Source organism: Myodes glareolus, chromosome 12 (genome assembly GCF_982192425.1).
Source record: "Myodes glareolus chromosome 12, mMyoGla1.1, whole genome shotgun sequence".
Lineage (NCBI taxonomy): Eukaryota > Metazoa > Chordata > Mammalia > Rodentia > Cricetidae > Myodes > Myodes glareolus.
Window position 1 is genome coordinate 66,096,738 of NC_142037.1, and position 11,280 is coordinate 66,108,017.

Consider the following 11,280-nt stretch of genomic DNA (forward strand, 5'->3'; position numbering starts at 1 on the left):
ACTCTCTGAATGTGGCTGACAATGAGGGCTGACTGAGAAGCCAAGGAAATGGCACTGGGTTTTGATTCTACTGCATGTACTGGCTTTGTCACCTTCCTAGACCTGGATAGAGCGGGGAGGACCTTGGACTTCCCACAGGACAGGGAACCCTGACTATTCTTTAGACTGTAGAAGAAGGGGGAAAGAGGAGTGGGGAAAGGGGGGAAAAGGGAGGAAGGGAGGAGGTGGAAATTTTTAAGAATATGTATACACACATTCCTTTAAAGGGCTGTACAAACCATGTTGTGAAGCTGTATCACTTTTAATAGTATTTTGAAATTTAAATTCTTAGTATTTACTTGACAGTCGTGTGTTTATGCTTCTGACTTCTCCTTTTTTCTACTCGGCTGAATTAGAAGAAAAACTCTGTCTTTCCACTGATCTTTCATTTGTTGGCTCCATGTAGATTCCAGGCATGGGGCATGGGGCATGGGGCATGGGGCATGGGGCATGGGCAGTGCCTTCAGTTTCTTGTTGGTCTTAATGCAAAATCAAGAGATTGTCTGAAAAGAGTCTACTGGGGATTTTTCACCTTTCCAGTGTGGGGATTGAACCCAGGACCTTGTGCATGCTGGGTGTCCTCTGTGCTATACTGCCAGCTCTCTCTTTTCTTTTAAATATGACCGTGAGGTAGACCCTCCCAAATTGCCTAGGCAGACTTGAACTCATTCTGTAGCACAGACAGGCCTTGGCCTTGCGTTCCACTTGGCTCCCTCTCCAGAGTAGATAGGATGACAGGCCTGTGCCACAAGGCCCTGGAGTCTGTTCCATGCTGTGAAATTTGAGGATGACTCATACACTGTAGAATGTTGGTCAAATGGCACAAAATTCCATCTATAGAGATTGAATAAGTTCTGGAGATTCAACTCCAGATGATGACTAGACTCAACAAAGCTATATTTTATACTTAAAGGTTTATCATAAAAATACTTTTCTTAATTAAGAATTTCATAAATGGATTTCCCCAAACTTCTTTAAACCCACCCCCAATCCCTTGACCCAACAACTTTGATACCTGAAATTTTCTAAAGTGGGTCTTTTCATCATATGCAAGAAAAGTAATTATCCAAGGTGATGGATATCTTAAATACCTTGACTGTGACAACCAGTTAATGGTGTAGGAGGTCCTCTGTCTTTATGTTGCTTTCATTGGTTAATAAAGAAACTGCTTTGGGTCCCTGATAGGGCAGAACTTAGGTAGGTGGAGAAGACAGAACTGAATGCTGGGAGGAAGAAAGCAGAGTCAGCGAGAGAGCCGTCATGGAGCAACAACACTTCATCCTATATAATTTGTACAGAAAATCCTTTGCTTCATTGTATTTTTCCTTTTGTTTTTTTTAATGTACACAGAAGCCAAAATTCTTTTTTTGAAGATATATAGTCTTTCTTGTAGAACAAAAACAATAATTTCATTATGCAACAACATTCAACGTATGTATACATATTTGACTTTACCAGAGGTCAGACTTTAACTTGTAAAATCAAACTGCACTCAGTGAGGAAAGCCTCATCTGCCCCGATGCTGGTACAGCATCCCTTACTCCCATCCCTAACACACCCCTCATCTGCTATGATGCTGGTACAACATCCCTTACTCCCACCCCTAACACACCCCTCATCTGCCATGATACTGGTACACATCCCTCACTCCCTGCCCCTAACACACACAACACCATTACTGGAAGGTTGTGTCTTGTCAGAGACAGAACAGGAGGGCATAAATAACATGTTTGAGTCAGATAGCTCTGGTTTCAGACGGCAGCTGCGGCCCCTAGTGTTTCTGTAATCTCAGTTAAGCCCCTCAGTGGGTTTCCATGCCAGTATTCTAGACACCTATTTCACAAGGCCTCCGTGTGCTATGGCCTGCAGTGCTTTTGAAGAATTATGTAATTGAAGCACCTGGCTCCTAGGAAACCCTCCTGGATCCTCTGATGCAGAGGCTGGACAATAAACACTGTTCTATGTTTTGTCTTTAAGAACCAGTGTGGCAGAATGAAAAGAACAGGCCTTTAAAGTCACACAAGTGGCTGGAGAGATGCCTCAGTGATTAAGAGCGTTTGCTGCTCTTTCAGAGGACCAGCGTTTGATTTCCAGGGCCCATATCATGACTCATAGCTGTCTATAAATCCAGTGTCAGATTATCTGATACCCTCTTCTGGCTTTTGTGGGTACCAGACTCACATGCGGTAGACATGCGTACATTTAGGCAAATCACTCATAAACATTAAAGAAATAAAAGTACAGAAAGGTAGGTTCCACTTTTCCTTGTCACTCTTTTGTATTTCTTTCAGCAAGCTTTCTCCATAGGAAGATTAATCATCTGTCAGATCCATAGACACACAAGGAAGAAATTAGTAAGGACAGGCAGACATCCAGAATCCCACCCAGGACTTAATGCTGAACTAAGCTTCAGTTATTTCATCTTTGTGCTAGTAAAGCTTTTTGTTAGTGAGGTTTTATTTACAAGGTCAAATGTGTTCAGTTGATCAAAGCCTGCAGGATTTCTGTCGGCAGTGCTGGAGCTCAGATCACTTTCCAGTTCAAATGCTGGATATTTAATTTTATCTCTGCCTCTGTGTGTGAGCGCCAAGGAAGTAAATCTCACTGCTTCAGGTTCTGCAGAGCACAGAGACGCTCCGCACACTCAATAGAAATTATTCTTCCCGGCTCCAACATTCACATCTCATGATTGATAACTGTTGTTTTAAGATTTTAAAAATATCTGTCCAGAAAACTCAGACCAATAATTTCTATTACTCACTTTACAAAGCACTAGGATATTTCACCAGTACATGCAAAGCAGTATTCATTTTATTGGAATTCCTTTAGCTTAATTCTCCTGTTGCTAGTGGCAACAAGAAAAGATAGATCTAAAATGATAACTGCCACAAAGATCACCATGCTTATTTTATTTTTTCCTGGGTTGTGGTTTTAAAAAAGCTTCCCCCCAGAGTGGATAGCAATAAAAACAATGGTTTGTTCCGCCTTAGACATATTGACAAACCATCTCCTAAGCAGCCTGTCCTACTAATGAACCTTTCCCCATGGCTTTCAGAGGCAGCACTCGGCCCCATGTGCTGTTGCTATGTTCATAGCTATAGGGACGATGATAGTGTTTGTATTATAGAAATTACCTCTTAATTTCTACAAACTGATGCTTGGGATCAGCATAATATGCCCATTAGCGGAAGTGTTTACATCATTTTGAAAACTACTGTCCCTTAATAAACAATGTATGTAGAACCTCCTTATGAATTTGGCTGTTCCGTTATAAAGATGTACTGAAAGCATTCAAGGGTCTAAAAATAAACACCGGGCAGGGCTGTTTGTAGACGACAGTGAAATTCTATTAGGCTGTTTTCTGAGGGCGGACCAAGAGCGTCTCTGTCAGCAGGAAACTGTTGCTGTGGAGAAGTAGGATGAACCTTTGCAATGGTTGCTGAGGCTTCTAAAATTGAACCTGGTGAAACAAACAAACAAACAAACAAAAAGCGCTAGTCATGTGGTTCGTCGACATCATAGCTGCGTAGGACTGTTGGTTGTTTCTCTCTTTTAGAAGCTTGCATGGTACCTTCTGTTACCACGGGAGCTAGGAAGAGGCATGCAAGTCAACCAAACACACCTGAGATACCATGTGACATGATGTTTCACTCTCTTCCCAACACGTTGCTCATATGCAAGTCAGAAGAGAGAGTCTTCTTGTACTCGCTTGATTTCTGCTTGCTATGATGTTCTGTCAGACCCCTACTGCTGCTCCCACAGGATCAGGGGATTCCAGAAAGAGGGCATTGACCATTTTGACTCCTGCTGTTTGACGAGCCTCTTTGTTAATGATGGAAATCTGCTACATTGTATTTCTCAAGGTCCAGGGCAGGACTGGTAACCAGCATGGGGAAGGAACACAATCCCTGAGGAGGACAGGCCCCTGACAAGCAGAGGGGTAGCTGCTGACAGAGAGTCAGCTGGGACTTAAAGGGACCCACTTCCAATGAGGGGAATCCCTGAGCAGTAAGCTATGATCTCGAAAGCATACTTCTGAGAAGCCCTCTGGGATGGACAAGAGAAGACAGCCAAGGAGGAAGACAAAAGTTCTCAAAGGAGGATTCAAACCATTGTGTCACTTGATGAAATTTCCCAAGATTAACACCCAAGACTTTTTCTAATAATAGCCATTTTTCAAAAAGCTCTGAAGTTGAGTGAAAGCCAGTTTTCCTTTTGCCTTCTTTCTCAGTTTCTACAGTGTTGCAACCATGGCTCCTTGCTCAAGTTTTCCCCGGGGCAGTGAAAATAGGCTCCTTCCCACTGAGTATTTGCCAGGGAGAGCTGCCAGGGCGAAGGCTGGTAAAGATGACTCAACTATCCAGCAGATCCTCATCTCTTCTTTCCTCCACACTAACACTAACCTCAGAAGTGAATGAGGACTCTGATGTCTCAAGGACTATTTATTATTATTGTGGTGCTCTATCTATTATTAAAGCAGGAATCAATTTGCACATGAAAAACAACAGCAACAACAAACACACAAACAAAACAAAACAGAAAACCAGACGACCCAGGCCCTGACCATCTGGCTGGCAATCATTCTAATGAGTTTGTGTGTTGCAGCCCTGCTCCTCCCACCTTGGGTTCCCAGGGTAGTCCCAAGGTCCTCCCGCTTCGGCTTTCAGACCAGTGAGCTTTCATTTATAGAAAATGCTGCCTAGCATTTAACTCCATTGCTGTGGATGAGAGAAGAGAAAACCTTGTTTTTAATAATGTGCATTTTGGGCAAACACCTGACACCAGGAAGTGGGAATTTATAAAATTAAAGGGTCATGCCTGTTTGCAATGATGTTTCAGGAAGAGCGGGTAAAGGAAGAGTAAGGGATTCTTGAAACAGAGACTGTAGTTTTCTTTCTGCTTGATGTCTTGGAACAAAATCAGCCCCAATAAACACAGGCTGCCAGAGTGACTGAAAGGGCTCAGAGGGGAAGGAGGGCGAACAGGACTGACTAGGTAGGAGTGTACCTGCATAGCTAGAGAAAACCCCCTGCTAAATGACTGATGACAGCAAGTCCCCCTGGGAAACTGGAGACCATTAAAACCCCCTCCCCACTTCTAATCTACATTGACTCCTCTAAGCATGGATTGTGCTGTAGTTCTGATGATCGCAGTGCACTGTTAGCATTTGGAACAGACCTTAGAGAGATCTTATATTGGCTTACTGTTCCTATTGTAACAAATAACCACAATGATTCTGACTCTTTCTCAAAATTTTGGTCTAAGTTCTTGCTTGATCTTCCTTTCCCTAAGCACAGAAGAACTGTAATACATGTAAGCCCCGACCTGAGAGTACATTGTACTTTCGAATTATTTATGTGAATATTTGGGTAGGTATTTTTTGCTGGTTCTGAAAAAAAAAAATCACCGTATAGTTTGCACTTTTGCTACTAGTTTTACATAACTAGACGATGTCTTTAGTAATGGTGCATGGATTTTATTTTGTGTTCTATAATATTTATCTTTGTTTTTTTTCTTTACAGATTCCATGGAAATTAAAGGAATACACTACCATCTTTCATTTGGAATGAAAGGTATAACCGTAATCACTGAGGTGATGTAATACCATGATCCCAGTGAGCTGTATTTTAGACCAGGATGGTTTCAACTACATAGCAACTCATCAACAAACACTTAATATGCCTGTCTCGTGGATTCTGTCCTTGAAGAATCCACAGTTTACTAGGAGAAAGAGGTGATGCCGACAAGAGATTATTAACAACCTGTGGGAGCAAGACTCTTAGTAGGAAATTAAATAATGTGGATTCAAATCTTATTAGTAGATGACATTGAGAATCTAACATTCAAGCAAAGACATTTCCTTGAGAACTGGCCATAAATGTGACTTGCTTAAAGATCATATTTAGAGCAGAGGAAGTTAAGAATTATGAAATATTGACACAAAATTTATATTTCAATAAACTTTAAACTTGTTTACATATTTTTTTCTTGATGTCACCAAGAAATTTTACAACATTAATTATTAGGAAATAATGTACAGAATGTTAAAATGGATATTTAAATTTTTTGTTTGTTTTTTTCGAAACAGGATTTCTCTATGTACCTCTTGGCTATCTTTGAACTCACTCTGTAGACCAGGCTGGCCTTGAAATCACAGAGATCCACCTGTCTCTGCTTCCCTGAATGATGGGATTAAAAGCACGTGCCACCACTACAGGGTTTAAAAATTTTTTTAAAGAAATAAAACAACTAAGGTGTGTGTTTTGATTGTTGAGATTTTTGTTTATATGATGCCAGTGATTAAGTTTGTTTTAAGGGATATGAGGCCATAGCCCACAGGAAAATCAATAATTCTTGTTCTTGATTGGTGAAGATGACGGGCAGATCCACAACAGTTGTTACAAAAAATAGTATATGATTAAATCTGAAAAGCACAGGTACCCATGGTGAGAAGATAATTATGTAAGGACACAGTCTCTGAAAAGTTCAAGGAGATACAGATTATCCGCAACCTTTTCTTTCTTCCTTCCTTCCCTCTCTCTTCCATCCCTTCTTCTTTCCTTCTCTCTCTCTTCTGTCCCTCCTTCTTTCCTTTTCTCTTTTAAATTTTATGTACGCGAGTGTTTGCCTGCATGCATGTATGTGCACCATGTTCATGCCCAGGTATAGCAGATGCCAGAGAGAGCATAAAATCCCCCGAAACTGGACTTACAGAAAGTTGTGAGCCTACATACAGGTGCTAGGAACTAAATCAATGTCTTCTGAAAGAACAACAGTTCTCTTAACCACTGAACCATCTCTCCAGCCCCGCAGAATGTTTCTTAATGACTGCCAGATAGTGTCACTTCAAGGATAATTCTTCCTTAAATGTGTATTATGATGTGGACTCCTTTGAGGGAATGGCCGGGGCAGGTTTAATATAAACCTTCAGTTAAAATACATGCTTAAATTTGTGACACAGCCTTATGGCCGTCTCCTTGTCTCCTTTTGCTTTTGTTAGCCCACTTTTGGTTGTTTCAAATTATGGTGGTGTAGATCTTCACAAATGATTTTTGTCTAGTTTGATGTGGGATTTCTCTCAGTATGCTGTGAATACTATTGATTAAAAAAGAAATTGCTTTGGCCTAGGACAGGGCAGAACAGTGCTAGGTGGGGAAAACTATACTGAATTCTGGGAGAAAGAAGGCAGAGTCAGGGAGAAGTCATGTAGCCGCCACAGGAGACAGATGTGCCAGGAATTTACCTGTAAACCACGAGCCTTGTGGTAAAATATATAATAACAGAAATGGGTTAATTTAAGATATAAGAGTTAGCTAGAAATATGCATAAGCTAATAGGCCAAGCAGTGTTTTGATTAACACAGCTTCTGTGTGGTTATTTTGGGTCTGGGAGGCTAGGAAACGAATGAGCAGCCTCCGTCAACACTAGTTGTTATTTTTTTCAATTCATGAGAAAGTATTTATACTCTGTAATGTGGCCATAGTTGAGCTGGGTGGAGTTATGTTAAATATAGTTATAGCAACTGAAACCAGGGCAGGGGTGAAGGCCTTTGAGAACCACTACGTACGGCAATAATACTTGTAGTCACTTGATATCTTTCCACAACTATGCTTTATTCATTCTGAAAGTATTATTTTGGTAGACAATAAAGTTCAATAATATAATCCATTCAATGTTTAAAATTGTGTATATACACGTATGTGACCTCAAGTTAACAAGTTAAGGTTTTTTTTTTTATCTCTTTTACTTGAATTTGTTAATTTGGCCACAGTGAGTCTTGTCAAACTCATGTTGAAAATTAGCCTTTAATAATTATTGATGAAGATGTTGATGAAGATATTGATGAAGATGTTGCGATGAGCTGATGGGTCAATATAGTATGTCTCTTGGTTACGAGTCTTTGCTGATCCTTGGGCTTATAGACAGAAGCAGATGAATAATGGGTCATGCTAAAGACATGGACATCTGAACGGCATGGCTGTATTAGCATCAAAACCCATCCTCGATGGAAACACAGATTCAGTCTTTAGAAGTTTGGGTGGAAGATTATTCTGTAAACAAGCTATATCCTTAAAACATTTTAGTTGTTATTTCTGAACAAGAAACATATTTTTCTGTAAAATGTTTAACATTGGTTATTTAATTGATTTTTTATTAAAAATATACTTTCGTGGCATGGCATTGCATTTGGTAGCGCACCTACCTTTAGGGAACTAAAAGCTCTTGAAGCAGAAGTGAGGAGCATGGGGCCCACACTGATAGTGCAGCAGAAGCAATATGGAACCCTGTAGTATGAGGGCCGGCTTGTTGGGGTTTCTGTCCCACCTGGTACCCCACAGCTGGCAACTCCCAAGGAAAATCACACACAGGACTCCATAAGATTATAAACTGATTGGCCCATGAGGTCAGGCTACTTATTAGTTTTTATGACTTATCTTAACCCATTATTCTGATCTATGTTAGCCATATGGCTTGGTACCTTTTTCAGCTGTCAGCTTACATGTTGCCTCTTCAGAGGTCTGCGCAGGAATGGCAGAAGGACCTTCCTCCTCCGTAGCCTTATTCTATTCTCATTGCCCCGCCTCTACTTCCTGTCTGGTTGACCCGCCTATACTGCCTGCCTGGCCAATCAGCGTTTTATTAAAATATGATTGACAGGATACAGACAATTCTCCCGCATCAGAACCCCTGCTTATGCAAAGTGGTTTTGACCTAAAACGTACAGATGAATTTTTATTCCCCAAATTGTTGTTGAATCTCTCACTTATTTGACTGGTCTTGGAGTGGCCGGACTCAGCTAGCTAAGTATCATCTCAGTGATTTCCTATGGCCAATGTACACATTTAGTAGGCAGTAGGAACCTGGGGTATTCCTGCCTCTGCTGTGCAAGGTGAACTTGATGCTTTGCGGCAGCCACGTCCCACCCACATCCCATAGGTTCCTCGCTATACAGGCATGGAGGTTTCCCTGAAAGTGATTGTTTAGTCCCTAGTCACCAGGTAACCTCCAGCTTTTGTTTTGTTTTGGTTTTTCGAGACAAGCTTTCTTTGTGAAGCCTTTGCTGTCCTGGAAATCACTTTGTAGACCTAGCTGGCCTCAAACTCACAGAGATCTGCCTGCCCCTGCCTCCCAAGTACTGGGATTTAGGGTGTGTGCCATCACTGCCTGGTGACCTGCAACTTTTATGCATGCGGAATCACAGACTTAGCATACGAAACTATCCACTCTCTGAGGAAAACTGGCACAAACGGGTATGCATATAGACATAGTCTCAGAAGCACAGTGCAGAGTTTTCAGAATTGTTTTAGTTTCTAGAAGGGTTTGGAGGTTGGAGATCTATCTCAGTGGTGGAGTATGCGCAAGGCCGGGGGTTGAATCCCTGGAATTGCAAGAAGACAGAGGCAGAAGCGCAATTCTGTCAACAGGTCGAGTACCTGCCTCAGCAGCTTCGCCCGACATCACTTCTGCGTGGTTTTGCCTGCTTCACTCTTCCGCGTGTAAGTGTGTTTATACTATTTTACGTGTTTCTATATCAACAATTAGATTGTGATTTGAGCTGTGCATCTTTACTGTCTCTCTTTATATTTTCAGTCTTTGCCAAAATAAGGCTAAGGATCTCACCTTGCTTGTGTTCTGTACGAATGCTTGCTGCCGAGTAGGAGCTCACGAAACAGACTAGACTATACGCTCATCCAGGGACACAACGGTGGTTTCTGCTTGTTTCCATTTAGGTTAAATAACCAAGAAATGTTGCCAAACAACAGAGGCTCAGCTGTGAACACAAGCGCACACCCTGGAACTGGCTTATGAAACTCCAGCCAGCTGGTCGCTTTAGAAAAAGGCTTAGGAAAAAAATAGCCCTCCCTCGTCTAAGTCATACATGGAAAATTGAATCTCCAGGCTTAACTAGCTTCTTTTTTGTCCCGCTTGTTTGTTTGCTTGTCTGAGGTATACTTTGCTGAATAATTGTGACGTTGACAGAGTAAAACCAAGTGTGGCTTTCAAGAAAGCATTGCTGCGACTCTCTCCAAGGAAGAACCTCTAGATGTTTCCATGCAAGAAACACTCTGTATGCAGACTGTGTCTCAGACCATGTCAGACGACAGGAGGCAATGGGAACCTTCCTACTTGATTGCCATATGTTCTTGTGTTTGTTTGCGTGTATAAATATATGTTATGTACACACATGTATATATATATGAATATAATCAGTGTTTATTTCACATCTTGTGCACTCCCAACCTCATTTCCCAGATTTCTTCATTTTCTGTGTTCCAGAAATACTTTATGTCCTATCCACCAAATGCACACAGAAGATCCCAAAAACATAAACAGAGGCCCAGTGAGTACAAATATTTAAAAAGTAAGGAAATAATACATTCTCAAATTTCATCTTATTTTGGAAGTATAAACAGCCTTCCTGTTGCCCCAGGATCCAAGAAACTCTGTTTGTTTAGCATTTGCAACTTGGACTGAATCATTTATTACACAAACAAGATGAGTGACTTATCTTTATTCCTCTCTGTTGCCAACTGTGATATCGTTGGAGAGACCAAACAGCACTTTGAAACAGGTGCCAGCATTTTCATCTCAGAGTGGCACACATTTGGTAGCAACAGTCGGGTGTCTTATTATGAATTGCTTTACAGGGCTTACATTACAGCTAGTCCTCAGTGGCTTCAAGATGAAATCCCACTGAGAGTCAGCACCGAACATGCAGGTGGAAGCTGAATGTGAGAGAGATGGTCCAGTTCTCATCATATGAAGCAGGGCTCGACTGTGAAAAGGTGTAAGTATTACTGAACAAAACGATGGTTCACTTCGGTTAAGCATTCAATAAGGTGAGCTATCCAAAAGATTTTCCCTTTGATAAACTCATCCATTTTAAAAGTGTAGCAGATTTTGGATTTCTGGTCTCTAGTTTCTGGGGCCATAAAATCTGAAAGAATATCTCAATAAGTTCCCTGAAAAATTACTAAATTGTATCACGCTCTTCCTTTTGGTAAGATGTAGGATGGTGCTTGTTGGTTAATCTCTTTACTTCTAAAGATGGTTTGCAGAGCCTGGCTATTTGATATGCTGGAAAATTGCTGCTCTTTGGCCTCATACAAAATGGAGTTTCCCATGATAAGATTCAAGGTATCTTCCATGGAGTCTTTCATCATTCAAACTTTATCTCATAGGGTCATGTATGAGGGAACCTTAAAAATAACCTTTTCATAGGACTTAAGTAGACCCTTT

General features: G+C 41.1%; 1 long non-coding RNA gene across 3 annotated transcripts in view; it reads left to right on the plus strand.

Annotated features, from left to right (window-relative positions):
• Positions 1–6,298, plus strand: part of LOC146892170 (uncharacterized) — a 90,578-nt gene extending 84,280 nt beyond the window's left edge. For all 3 annotated transcript variants that reach the window (XR_015739497.1, XR_015739496.1, XR_015004754.2), the window contains one exon: positions 5,562–6,298. This is a non-coding gene — a long non-coding RNA (uncharacterized LOC146892170). The remainder of the gene's footprint in view (positions 1–5,561) is intronic.
• The last annotated feature ends 4,982 nt before the right edge of the window (positions 6,299–11,280 follow it).